The sequence below is a fragment of the Phyllostomus hastatus genome, unplaced genomic scaffold (genome assembly GCF_019186645.2).
Source record: "Phyllostomus hastatus isolate PE091 unplaced genomic scaffold, TTU_PhHast_1.1 phas_contig_17, whole genome shotgun sequence".
NCBI lineage: Eukaryota > Metazoa > Chordata > Mammalia > Chiroptera > Phyllostomidae > Phyllostomus > Phyllostomus hastatus.
This window is the reverse complement of record NW_025333664.1, coordinates 7,890,702-7,901,943: the sequence shown is the minus strand read 5'-3', so window position 1 is coordinate 7,901,943 and position 11,242 is coordinate 7,890,702. Positions and strand designations below refer to the sequence as shown.

Below are 11,242 nucleotides of genomic sequence, written 5' to 3'. Positions count from 1 at the left end.
GCGCGACCCCGGGTGACCCGGCAGGTGAGAGGAGCAGGCCCCTCTAACGAGTGTGCGCTACGCACGTTCATCCCGGCGTCACGGCGCAGGAAGGCCCCGACTTCTGGTTTTTCATAAGAAGCTGTAATCCAGACGGATTTTTAAATGTTGGGCCAATCTATACATATACGGGCCTGTATTGGTTCGAGGGCCATAAGTGTGACCCCTCTGACCCACTCCAGCCCTCTCCTTCTGCAGAGGAGGGGGTCCTCAGGAGTCCTGGGTTCAGGTGGAGCGGGGGCGCCCGGAGGGAGGTGGTGCTTGGACTCGGCTCCGAAGAAGAACCAGATCCCGTCAAAAACGTGGAGAGCACCACTGCAGGAGGTGGGGCGGGGTGAGCAAGGGTGCGGGGCGGGGGGTGGGACCGTGCAGGGGCGTCCGAAGGGACGGAACCGGGGAGAAGAGAAGACACATGATGGATGGAGACCGGGGAGGGGGTGCTGAGGAGGAAACGCAGAGGCTGGGCCTGCCTCTCAGCTGGCGAAATCACGGAAGGATTTTAACGATATCAATAATTTCGCTTCCGAAACTGTTTGGCAATCTGCACCTCATTCTATTTTACCACCGACTTTGGGTTCTTGGCAATGCCCGCGCACACCAGGGAGCGTTTGCCCAACAAAGCACATTCTCGTTTGCAGACTGTTTTCGAACGCCATGAGCGTTTTCCACAAATACTAAATCAGGAATTTAATACGGAATTGTGAAGTTTAAGTGGATTAATGAGAGACTGATTACTTTCAATTTAGCGGGTTTTTAAAATTTTTTGGAGACAATGCAATTCCCCACCCCCAAATCCACCTTGCAAATTTTCCACCTCACAGCAGCCAAAATGCGAGGTGGTGTGTGCAAAAATAGCTGGTGTGACATGACAGAGAAGGGTCAGTGAGGTTTAGAGACACTCCGGGAAGAGTTCACGTTCAGGGGGAGATCAGGGCAGGCACCCCGGAGGAGGTGGTTTTGACTCCGAGAGGCAAAGGATGGGTGAAGTACAGACCAGGCAGATGGGTTAGGGTAAGCAAGGGCATGCCAGGAGGAGGTTCCAGCGCGTGGGTGAGAGTGAAGGTGGGAACAGTGAGGTCCGTGAGTCCAGACCAAGGGGGCTGGGGTTGGGGCTGATTTTCATGGAGGGCACGGGCGGAACCAAAGAGGAAAGAGGAGGCCTTTTGGAGAGAGGCACAGCGAGGACCGGGCGTGGGAGTGTGAAGAAAAGTGGGCCCCTGGCCTCCCCTTTTTGAATTTCTCACGCGTGTGGAAGGGCGGCAGAGAATGCGCGTGTCTCGCCCTCCTGCCCACGGCCCTTCCCCTCGTCCTGGCGGAAGTGTCTGGGTGGCGTCTGAGGACAGGTCTCCGGGTGGAGTGCGGACAGACAGCCCAGCCCTGCCGGGGGGCGGGGGGGCTTCTGGGGCGGCAGCCCATTCGCTCCGCTCATCGATCGTGTGACGGACGTGTTGTGATGTCCGTGTTTCAGGGGACACGGGGCCCCAGAGAGGGGAACCGACTTGCCCCAAGCTCACGCAGGAAGCGGCAGGGTGGGGGTGGGGGTGGGACCCGACCCACTGCTCTGTGAGGGCATCCGTGTGCCCCACCGGGTCGGCCTTCCTGAGGCCTGAGTGCCATCGCCATCCCCGTTTGTCGGGGGGTGGACGGAGGGTCCGAGAAGTTGCCTTGCTTGCGCGAGGTCATACACACGGCTGGGAGGGCTGAAGCTGAGGTTCGAATCCCGGGTCCAGCTGGCTCTGGGGCCCAGTCTCCTGGCGCCAGACGACACGGCTGCCCGCCTTCGCAGGTCTCTGTTTCCTCATCCGGCCAGCGGTGGTGAGGCCAGTGCCTGCCCGACGGGGCCCGTGCGAGGACCAGAGCAGGTGCCTAGCCGTTGTCCCACTCCGTGCCTGGCGCTTGGTGCTTTAAAGATGATGGCTGTGACTATTTGTACGAAGGTGGCTGCCTGTTGCACAAGTGAGTCAACGTCAGCCACGTAGGACAGTGCCTGAGTTGCACTTATTTTGTGACCAAGGACACATAGTAGGTGCTCAAGAAATGCCAGAAGGCACTGTTATCACGGGACCAAGCGTGGGACAGCCCGATAGCCTGCTAAACTGTTGTCCTTCCCAGAAGCGCCTTCCAGTGGTTTCTCCCTTAATCCAGTACCCACCTGGGAGCCTCGGTGAGGATTTGGGGTGAGGAGGGTGCGGCCTCCTGCCCGTCAGTCAGAGGTGCCGAGGGCACCGGCCGGTGAGCCCAGGGTTCCGGGTTTGAGCCCTGACCCTTGCATGACCTCTGACTAGTGCTCTGCCCGCTCTGCACCTCAGTTTCCCCTTCTGTCTCCAGAGCCCGCGTCAGGCCGTGCTAGGAAGCGCGGGCCCCTCGCAGGCACGCGGGCAGTTCCGGCGTCCGCGCTGGCCACCGGTTTCCATCCCCTGCCTCCCGAGCTGCAGGCCCGCCCGGCTCAGCTGCGACGGCCAACCAGCCAATCTGTTTACTGAACTGGCTCACCCCTTCCGGGAACTCAGCCCAAGCTTCCCAGAACTCGGGTATTAATGACCCGAAGCCACATGACAGAGCATGACACAGCACTTTTGGGCACAAGGCAGGGCCCAGAGGGGCCCGTGGGGGGCCTTGACCCAGCCCCCCACAGCCTGGCTGGCCAGTGAGTCACCCCTGCCTCCTGCAGCTTCCTGATCCTGGCCCCTCTGCCACCCTCCCCCATCCCCAGGGCCACCTAGGATCGCTGGACCTTTGCCCCAGTGACCTAGAAGAGGCCCTCTGGGGTTATGGATGGGGAAAGTGAGGCCCCAAGGACCGGAGTAAGTAACAGCGAGCACTCACTAGGCACTTAGTGCACGCGAGGCGCTGGGTGGACATCTTACCCTAGCCTCATAACAGGCTTAGGAAGCGGTGCACGCCAGATGGGAAACTGAGGCTCGCAGGGCGGGAGTGAGGGCGTGCGGCCGTGAATTCAAGCATCGCTGTCTGACCTCGGGCGACCTCCTTTCATTCCCTCACCCACCTGAAAAGGGAGGGGCCTGGGGTCTATTTCACAGCTGGGGAAACTGAGGCACGGAGGACCTCCAGTTCCCTGCCTAAGGTCTCAGCACTGGTCTGCCTCTGGGACCTGTGCTCTGAGCCAGCACCTGGCACGTAGCTCACGTGACGTCTGCAGACTGAGAAGCACGTCGTGCAGGCTTGGGTGTCAGGCAGAGCCCAGTTCGAATCTGCGCTGGGCCTTGTCCTGACTGCTTGGCCTGGGGCACATGGCTACCCCGCCCCCACCCACTGTGCCTCCGAGTTCTCGCTGGGGAAGGATGAGGCCGACCTTCCAGAGCCGCTGGGAGGGCTGCGTGTGTGCTGTTTGGGCAGGCGGCGCGCTGTGAGCACCGACTTTCGGAGTTCGAGTCTTCTCCCAGCCTCTGCAGCCCCGGCGGGGTCAGCCTCTGGGCCGTGCACCTGCCTCCTTCACCCTTTGCTGCCCAAGGGCAAAGTGAGGGCGGAGGTTTTTATGGGGCTGGGAACCAGACAGGTTCTGGGCCTTAGAGGGGCCCTTGCTGGCAGCCTGAGTGGGACCTCCTCGTTCTCAGCCCCTGAACTTCCAGCTGGGGGCCGGGCACGGGCAGGGGTGGGCAGGACTGTGATCATCTTCCCTTCATTCCAGAATCGTGGCTCGAACTCATGAACGGCTGGAATAATTTCAGCCGGGAAGAAACGCCATGACAGAAGCAGGGCGTCTGGGGTTTTGTGAGTCAGAGAGGGCTTCTCGGAGGAGGTGACGTGGAGAGACATCTGAAAGAGGAGAAGCAACGGGCTCCGGGGCAAGGGCCTCCCCGCATTAGGAACAGCAGGAGCAGAGGCCCTGGGGTGAATTTATGCTTGGGATGTTCCAGGAAAACCCGAGGAAGCCAGGCGCCTGGAGGGCAGTGAGGGAGGGGAAAGGGGGAGCAGGAGATGACGTTGGAAGGCGGCAGGGGTCAGATCGTGGAGGGGCTGGTGGGCCGAGCGCCACTGGTGGGATCTGACTACAAAGGGGGCTGCTGTGGCCCAACTGATGGGCAGCGTGCCTTCACTTACTCTGACGTTTAAACTGTCTGCCCATGGGCAGATGAGCTGACAGTGGTCCAGGCCAAGTTCACCCAGAAGGTCAGTGGCAGGGTGGGGATGAAACCACACTGGTTGGACAGCCAGTTCAGGACAACCGCCCCTGCACAGAGGGAAGTGCGAACACGGGCTGAGGAGTCGATGGCATGTGGGTCAGCAGAGTGTCCTGGCAGGGGAGGTGCCCTGTGCATGAGGCTGGTCAGAAGCGCTGGAGGAGGGCCCCTGGCAGAGGGGACAGCGTGCAGGGGGGCCCCCACGGGAGTGAGAGTGGGGTGCGTTCTGGAAATTCATCACTGCTCAGGAGTGAGGGGACGGGAGAGAGGCCACTGGGTGATGTCAGGATCTCGACCCCAGGAGGCCTTGGAGCCAAGGGGAGGGGCTAGAATTTCAATCTGAAGACCTACTGTGTGCCACCTATTCGCCCTGGCCCAGGGCAAGTCACTTTTCCTCTCTGAGCCTTGGTTTCCTCATCTGTAAATACCGTCTGGGAAGATATTGTGACAACTCAGTGAGATCATTCTTTCATTCAATCATTTATTCCTTCACCGTATTTTGAGCTAGTCACTGAACTGGGGACCGGGGACACAGCGGTGACAAAAGGCTCTGCACTGTGGAGATGTGGAGTAGCGAGCAGTCAGTGAAGCCAGATGGCCTAGATTAGCTCTTGGCCCACCACTCATCGGCTGTGTGACTGTGGGCGAGTTGCTTTCCCTCTCTGAGCCCTACCTGTAAAATGGAATAATGACAGCACCCACCTCAGAGGGTTGTTGTAAGGACCTATAAGCTAATACACGGCATGTGACTAGCACAGAGTCTGGCATACAGTAGGTGCTCAATAAATGTTCTCCATGTCTGTGCTCAAATGGGGGGAACTGATGAAAGCAATCGGGACAGGTGTGCGGATGAGATGACGTCTGAAGTGGGCAGTGGCAGCGCCAGCTCTTGGCACGGAGTGGGCACGCAGTAGGTGCTCAGGTGCTTCTCCTCTGTCTGCTGAGCCCACCTTGGACTGTGACAGGGGCCTGAGGTTTGGGACTCTGTGTGGATGGGAAGCCATCTTCGCTGACCCAGAAACCCAGGATTGAGCTTGGGGTGGGGAGGACAGACACACGCGCCCCAACCCTCTAGCCTCCACGCTCCCTGCACCCCATCCCCAGCACGGTTCACAGCCTGGGTGGCTGGGGCGAGCCGGGGCCTGCCCTGTGGGTCCCCAGTAAAGACACTCATTACACAGGTGTCTGGCAGTGCAGGGGGAGGGGAGGGCCCCAGGGGCCGCACTCAGATGGCACTCTGCCAGTTCACCCCGGGTCCTTCCTCATCCTTTATGAGTCTGGTGCCCAGGGCAGGCGGGCAGGCAGGGGGAGAGGAGCTGGCACCGGGCCAGCTGGCACCTGGTAAAAGGAGGGAAAGTTGAGAAGTGTGGGTGCCAACGGCTGATGTGAGAGACGGGGCGCTGGGGTGGCGGCGGCGGCGGTGGGGGGGTGTGGTGCACACGTGCAGGTGTATACAGGGGTACGGTGGGCATGTACGCTGGTCTAGGTGTCTCCGCAGCCTGTCCCTGTGGAGGTGAGGGGTGCATGCAGATGGAGAATTGGCAGTGCCCAGACTGGGCTCAGCATCTTCAACATCCTTTTTTTTTTTTAAAGATTTTATTGATTTATTTTTAGAGAGGGAAGGGAGGGAGATAGAGAGAGAGAGAGAAACATCAATGTGTGGTTGCTGGGGGTCATGGCCTGCAACCCAGGCATGTACCCTGACTGGGAATCGAACCTGCGACACTTTGGTTCGCAGTCCGCGCTCAATCCACTGAGCTACGCCAACCAGGGCAACATCCATTTTAACTCGTTCATTTAACCTGCACTAGTGTGTGGGGGCCAGGCTGTGCCCAGCCTGGGCCTGGTGATGGCAAACTCAGACCTGGGCCCACCCTAGGTTCTGCCATCAGAGCCTCCAAATCCAGGGAGAGGCAGCTGCCCAACCAGAGGGACGAGATATCCCCATGAAGCCTTTGGTGGAGGAAATTGAGTTGGATGAGAGAGAGCAACAGAATGGGGCCAGGGAGAGCCTCTCTGAGAAGGCGACCTTGGATCTGAGGCCCGAAGGATGAGCCACGATGGCAAGACCTGGAGGAAGAGAGCTCTGGTCGGAAGGAACAGCAAGTGCAAAGGCCCTGAGGCTGCAGGGCGTTTGGTTGCAGAGCACCAGGGAGGCCCTGGGCAGAAGAGTGAATGAGGAGGAGGGCAGGAAGCAGGTCATAAGTGGGCAGGGCCAGGCTGCATGGGCCAGGGTGAGCAGTGTGGATCTCACTCTGAGTACAATGGGAAACTCAGCACATGGTATGCACACCCCTCGGGGTGAATGGGTTTGCAGAGGGGGCAGGCCCGTCCCGCCGGGTGTGGGAACGATCAGCTTTCAGAACTACAGACAGGAACGTGGGCTGCTCAATTTGTGTTTGAACCTATTCTCTCGGGTTCAAACCCCCTGGAACCTGGAGCCTGTTATTAAGCCGGCTGCACCCTGGGGCGCCTGCCTTTATCCCCAGACAGGGCCTGGCCCGCCTGCCCTGAGGTCGACCCTGGCCCCCCAGATGAGAGTGGATGGGCGGGACTGGCGAACCCGTGCACCCGCCTCGGCCCTCACCAGGCGCCTTGGCGGGGCCGAATCTGCTTCTAAGAGAGGAAAGGAGGCTGCGGAGCAGTGCGGTCTCGTTTGCAGACAGGGACACTGAGGCCCAGAGAGGGAAAGGTACCGTGTCCCGGGGCCCCCTGGCAGGGAGCTGGCTGGTCACGGCACCCGAGGAGTCTGACTCCTTCCCTCTCCGTCCACTTTCTCCCCTGTCCTCTGAGCCCCTCTCATTGTGACTGCAGCCGGGGAAGTAGCTGGTGTCTGGGCAGGGCCAGGGGGAAGAGCTGGGGCCCATTTGGGAGCCTCTTTTCATGGCACCCTCCCTACAGGAAGCACTGCCCAGCTGCCGTGCTAGCGGGCTACCCATCGCTGGGGCCAGGCAGGCAGTCCCAGGTAGCAGTCCGCCACCTGCTTCCCGGGTCGCAGAGGGGTTTGGGTGACTGAGGCACGATCTCCCTTTAAGCTCTCTAATGGCCCAGGACCTTGGCCTCCTTCGTCCCTGTTCAAGCCTCAGTTTCCCAACCTCAAAAAAAGGTCAGTCTTGATGATGAAACTGCCCTGCTTCCTGCCCTTTCTTGGCTGCCCAGTCCTCCGGGGACAGCTTGAATCTGTGCCTCAGCCCAGCTGTCCTTGCGGCCCCGGCCCCTGGTCCCTCCCTGTCTCTGATGAGGTCACTTGGACTTCCTAACTCTCGTTCAGCTCACTGCCACTTTTCGCCTCGGGGCATTTGTGGATACTGTGACCACTGAATGTCAAGGGCTTCCCATGATTTAAATCTCCACCCACCCTGTGAGACAAATGCTGTTATGGGGTTCATTTTCTAGATGAGGAAACTGAACCTCAGAGAGGTCGAACCTCTTACCCAAAACCACACAGCCCGCAAGCAGAGGAGCCAGGATTTGAACTCAGCCATCCACAGCTTAACACCACTCACTTTTCTTCTTAGCTAGCTCGTTTTCATCTTTAAGAATTCGCTCAATGGTCTCCTTCTCCAGGAAGCCTTCCCTGACTACCCTCCCAAGGCTTCTCCTCTGCCCTTCCAGAGTTTCCCCATTGCTGCACTGATCACACTGTGTCGAAAATCATCTTCATTTTCCTTACCAGCTCTGTTCTGGCCGAACAGACATAGAGTCATTGGCACATATGTTGGTGTGCGCTTTGGTGAGTTTTGACATAAGTCTGCACTCGCGAGGCTGCCAGCCCAACCAAGACGGTAAACACATCCATCACCTCCTAAGGTCTCCCGATGTCCTTCTGCATCGTCCTTCCTGCCCCCTGCCTCCACACTCTCATCCTCAGGGGCTGCCCCTCAGCTTTCTGTTGCCATAGAGTAGTCTGTGTTCTCTAGAATTTTCTGTAAGTGGAATCGTACAGCATGTTCTTCTTGGCTGGGCTTCTCTCCCTCAGCACAATGATTCTGAGACTCATCTCTGCTCTATTGTGACCTTCATCTTTTGAGGTATCTGCCCCTCTCCCCATCAGACTGGGGGCACTGGGGGGCGAGGACTTTGTCTTATTATCTCTGTGTCCCCAGCACCCGGCACAGGGCTGGGCACCCAGGAGGTGCCTAATAAAAGTTGACCGAGTCATTGGGAGGAGGGTGAGGACGTGTCCACGTGGGGGAAGAGCCGGCATAGTTGCATGGCCGAGAGGAGCCCAAAGGCTGATTAAAAAAAAAAAACAGCCCTTGGAATGATCTGGAGGCCTCGTGGCCCCATCAGATAAGCACGTCCGTTCACCCCGGTGGCTGTCTCCGTGGAACAAAGCTCTGCGTTGCACAAGGGCTGGGCTCCGGCCTGGGAGGCGCTCAGTGGCCCCTTGATCTGGCGTGGGCATCTGGCTCCGTGTTCTAGGACTGCACGGCCCACACCTCCCGGCAGGCTGCGCGGCTTGGGCACCGGCCGTGGCCGGGGGCGGGCAGGTGGGCGGTGGGAAGGGGAAGTGGCCTCCCAGCCCTCCCCAAACTAGTCCGACTTCTTTGCAGAAGTTTCTGGAAGCACAGAGCTGAGTAAGGGAGAATGGGAGGCCCGAGAAGAAGGATGAGGAGGGAGGAATCATTTAATTATCAAATGTTATAGGGAATTTCCAGTTCATGCCCCGTCGGGCCGGGCAGGGATACCGTGGGGATTAGTCAGGCAGTTTCCAGGTACCAGCCTCAGCTGAGAAGGCTCAGCGAGGCCCAGAGGCCTCCAGGTCTCCATCGCCAGCTGAAAGCTCCCCTACCCGCTCGAGAGGCCGACAGAGCTCCATCCTGAGACGGAACCTGCAACGGAAGCAGAGTGTGAGCACCGGCTTCCTACATTGGACCAGCCAACATGGCCTTATCGCCCATTTCTCAGACTGACAGACTGAGGCTGGGGTCACGGGGTCGGGGGTCACCGGGGAATGGGGACAGCTAAAGAACCAGGACTTATTTTGGAGTGATCCTTTCAACAGCAACCACATTCTTTTGGTAAAACCTTATTGAACACCTACTGTGTGCCAGGCATTGTGCTCAGCTCTGCAGTTTAAAAAAAAAAATAGTCCTGGACATACATTATGTGTCATGTCTCACCTCCTGATGGAAACATTTTTGAGGGCAAAGACTGTTTGTGGAACTTTGTTTTCTTGTTTGTGGAAGCAAGGAGTTTGGACCAGACTGGCATTTTCCAAATGGAGTTCTGAAGGGAGCAGGCTCCCTGGGATGTTAATAGGAGGAATGTTCTGTGGTCCCATGAGTTTGGGAATTACTGTGTTTAACAGCGTTACCGGTTGTTGCGGGACTTCTCAGTGTGTTTGATGATGTCACCTCCTCCAGGGAGCCTTCCCTGAATCATCCCCAGATGGACCCGAGTCCGCTCCCGTGAAGGCACCTGCCTGGAGCCCTTTGACCTCTCTCAGTATTTCCTCCCTTGGGTTGTGGCGATCTGTTCTCGTCACTGGACTATGAGCTTCTCAAGGGGGGGGGACGGCTGTGAGTGAGTGAGTGGAGGGACTGGTGGAAGAGTGCATGAAGGAGTGGATGGGAGAGTGGGTGGGTACATGAGTGAACACCTGCGAGGGCGTGAATCCCTTCCGGACGCAGTGGTGTGTCCAGTTTTTGCAGTTTGAGAGCAGTGTACCATACCTCCCGAAAATGGCACTTCGACATCCATTGTAAGTGGATGGCGGCCATCGAACCTTGTAGCCACCTGGAGACCCTGGGTGAGGAGTCCAGGGCAGCGCAGTCAGTTCCTTTCTATCCCCGAAGCCCTGACATTGGAGAAGAACCCAGGCCGGCGGGGGGTGGGGCGGGGACGAAGGCGGCTGAGATGGGGACAGAGGGCGTCCCAGTGGAGGAGACTCGGGGTTCGTTTGCTCACTGCGCAGTGTTGCTTTGATTTTTCTGGGCATCTGTGAGACGACAAAGCTGCCTCTCACAGTGGCCGGTGTTTGGAGCTTGAAGTCAAACGGATTTTGTTTTTAATCTCGTCTCTAATACTTACTGGCTGGGTGAGCTTAGGCGAATGACCTTTCTGAGACTCCTCTTCCCGTGTAAAATAGAGTTGCAAGTAGGTAAACAAATGTGTAAGGCACACAGCCCGGTTCTCAGCACATAGTAAGTGCTCACTAAATGCTGGCGAGCCGGGGGTACCTAAGGTGCTACCCTGCAGGTAGGAAAGGCGGACGAGAGAGCAGAGGACACAGCCCACACGGGCCGACTGGGGCTGTGATGGGGAGTATCCTGAGACATCGCGGTTAGGGTCCACTGGCACTCAGCTTCATCTGCATTAATATTTCCTCCTAGCTGAAGGGTGCTGAGGTTGGGAAGCTACAGGTGACATTTCCCAGCCTCCTGTGCAGCTAGGGTTCTGCGTGCTCCTCAGGTCCCGCCAATCAGATGCCCTCCCGTGAGGTTCAGCAAGTGGAGGCCGTGTCGGCTTGGCCTTGGCTCGCTTTCTGCCGATGCACATGGTCATGGTCATGGCCTGTGTTTTCGTGCAAGACACATACCATGCCTGGGCACCGGTTCAGGGGGTGGGGTGTCTAGAGTGGTGGCGGTGGCCTCTTGTTCTTCCAGATCTTGGCTGTGATGGCTGTGTTCTCAAAGCCGACAGTTCCCCACCATCCTGTCTGGCTGAGTCGGCAGCTGCCCTGACTGGCCAGTCCCGCCATGTCTCTCTGGAGCCCCGCTAGTCCTCACGGTGACTCTGTGAGCGCCCAGGTCCCCGCAGTTCATCCATCCTTTCCTGCATAAAACACCTGGAGGGGCTCTGCCTCCTGCAGCTGTCCCTGACTCACATGCAGAGGGCCGGAGGACCCCGGGGGGGCACTCCAACCAGACTTAGGGGGCCAGGGAAGGTTTACGAAGCCCCAAGACAGAGAAATTGAGTCCTGGAGGGCATCCGCACAGTGGTCAGCCCAGGGATGGGGGTGGGGGAGGGGAGAACACTCCAGCAGAAGGAATGCCCCTATGAAGGCCCTGGAGTCAGAGGAAACATAGTGTCTTGGAGAAGGGAGAGCAGATCAG

At 58.4% G+C, this 11,242-nt stretch overlaps 1 long non-coding RNA gene across 1 annotated transcript; it reads right to left on the bottom strand.

The window, feature by feature from the left end:
- Window positions 1-571: 571 nt before the first annotated feature.
- LOC123815109 lies at window positions 572-2,497 on the bottom strand. Its single transcript, XR_006785017.1, has 2 exons — window positions 2,192-2,497; window positions 572-1,984 (listed from the first exon to the last, which is right to left on the bottom strand). It is a non-coding gene; the product is annotated as an uncharacterized LOC123815109 (long non-coding RNA).
- Window positions 2,498-11,242: the final 8,745 nt, after the last annotated feature.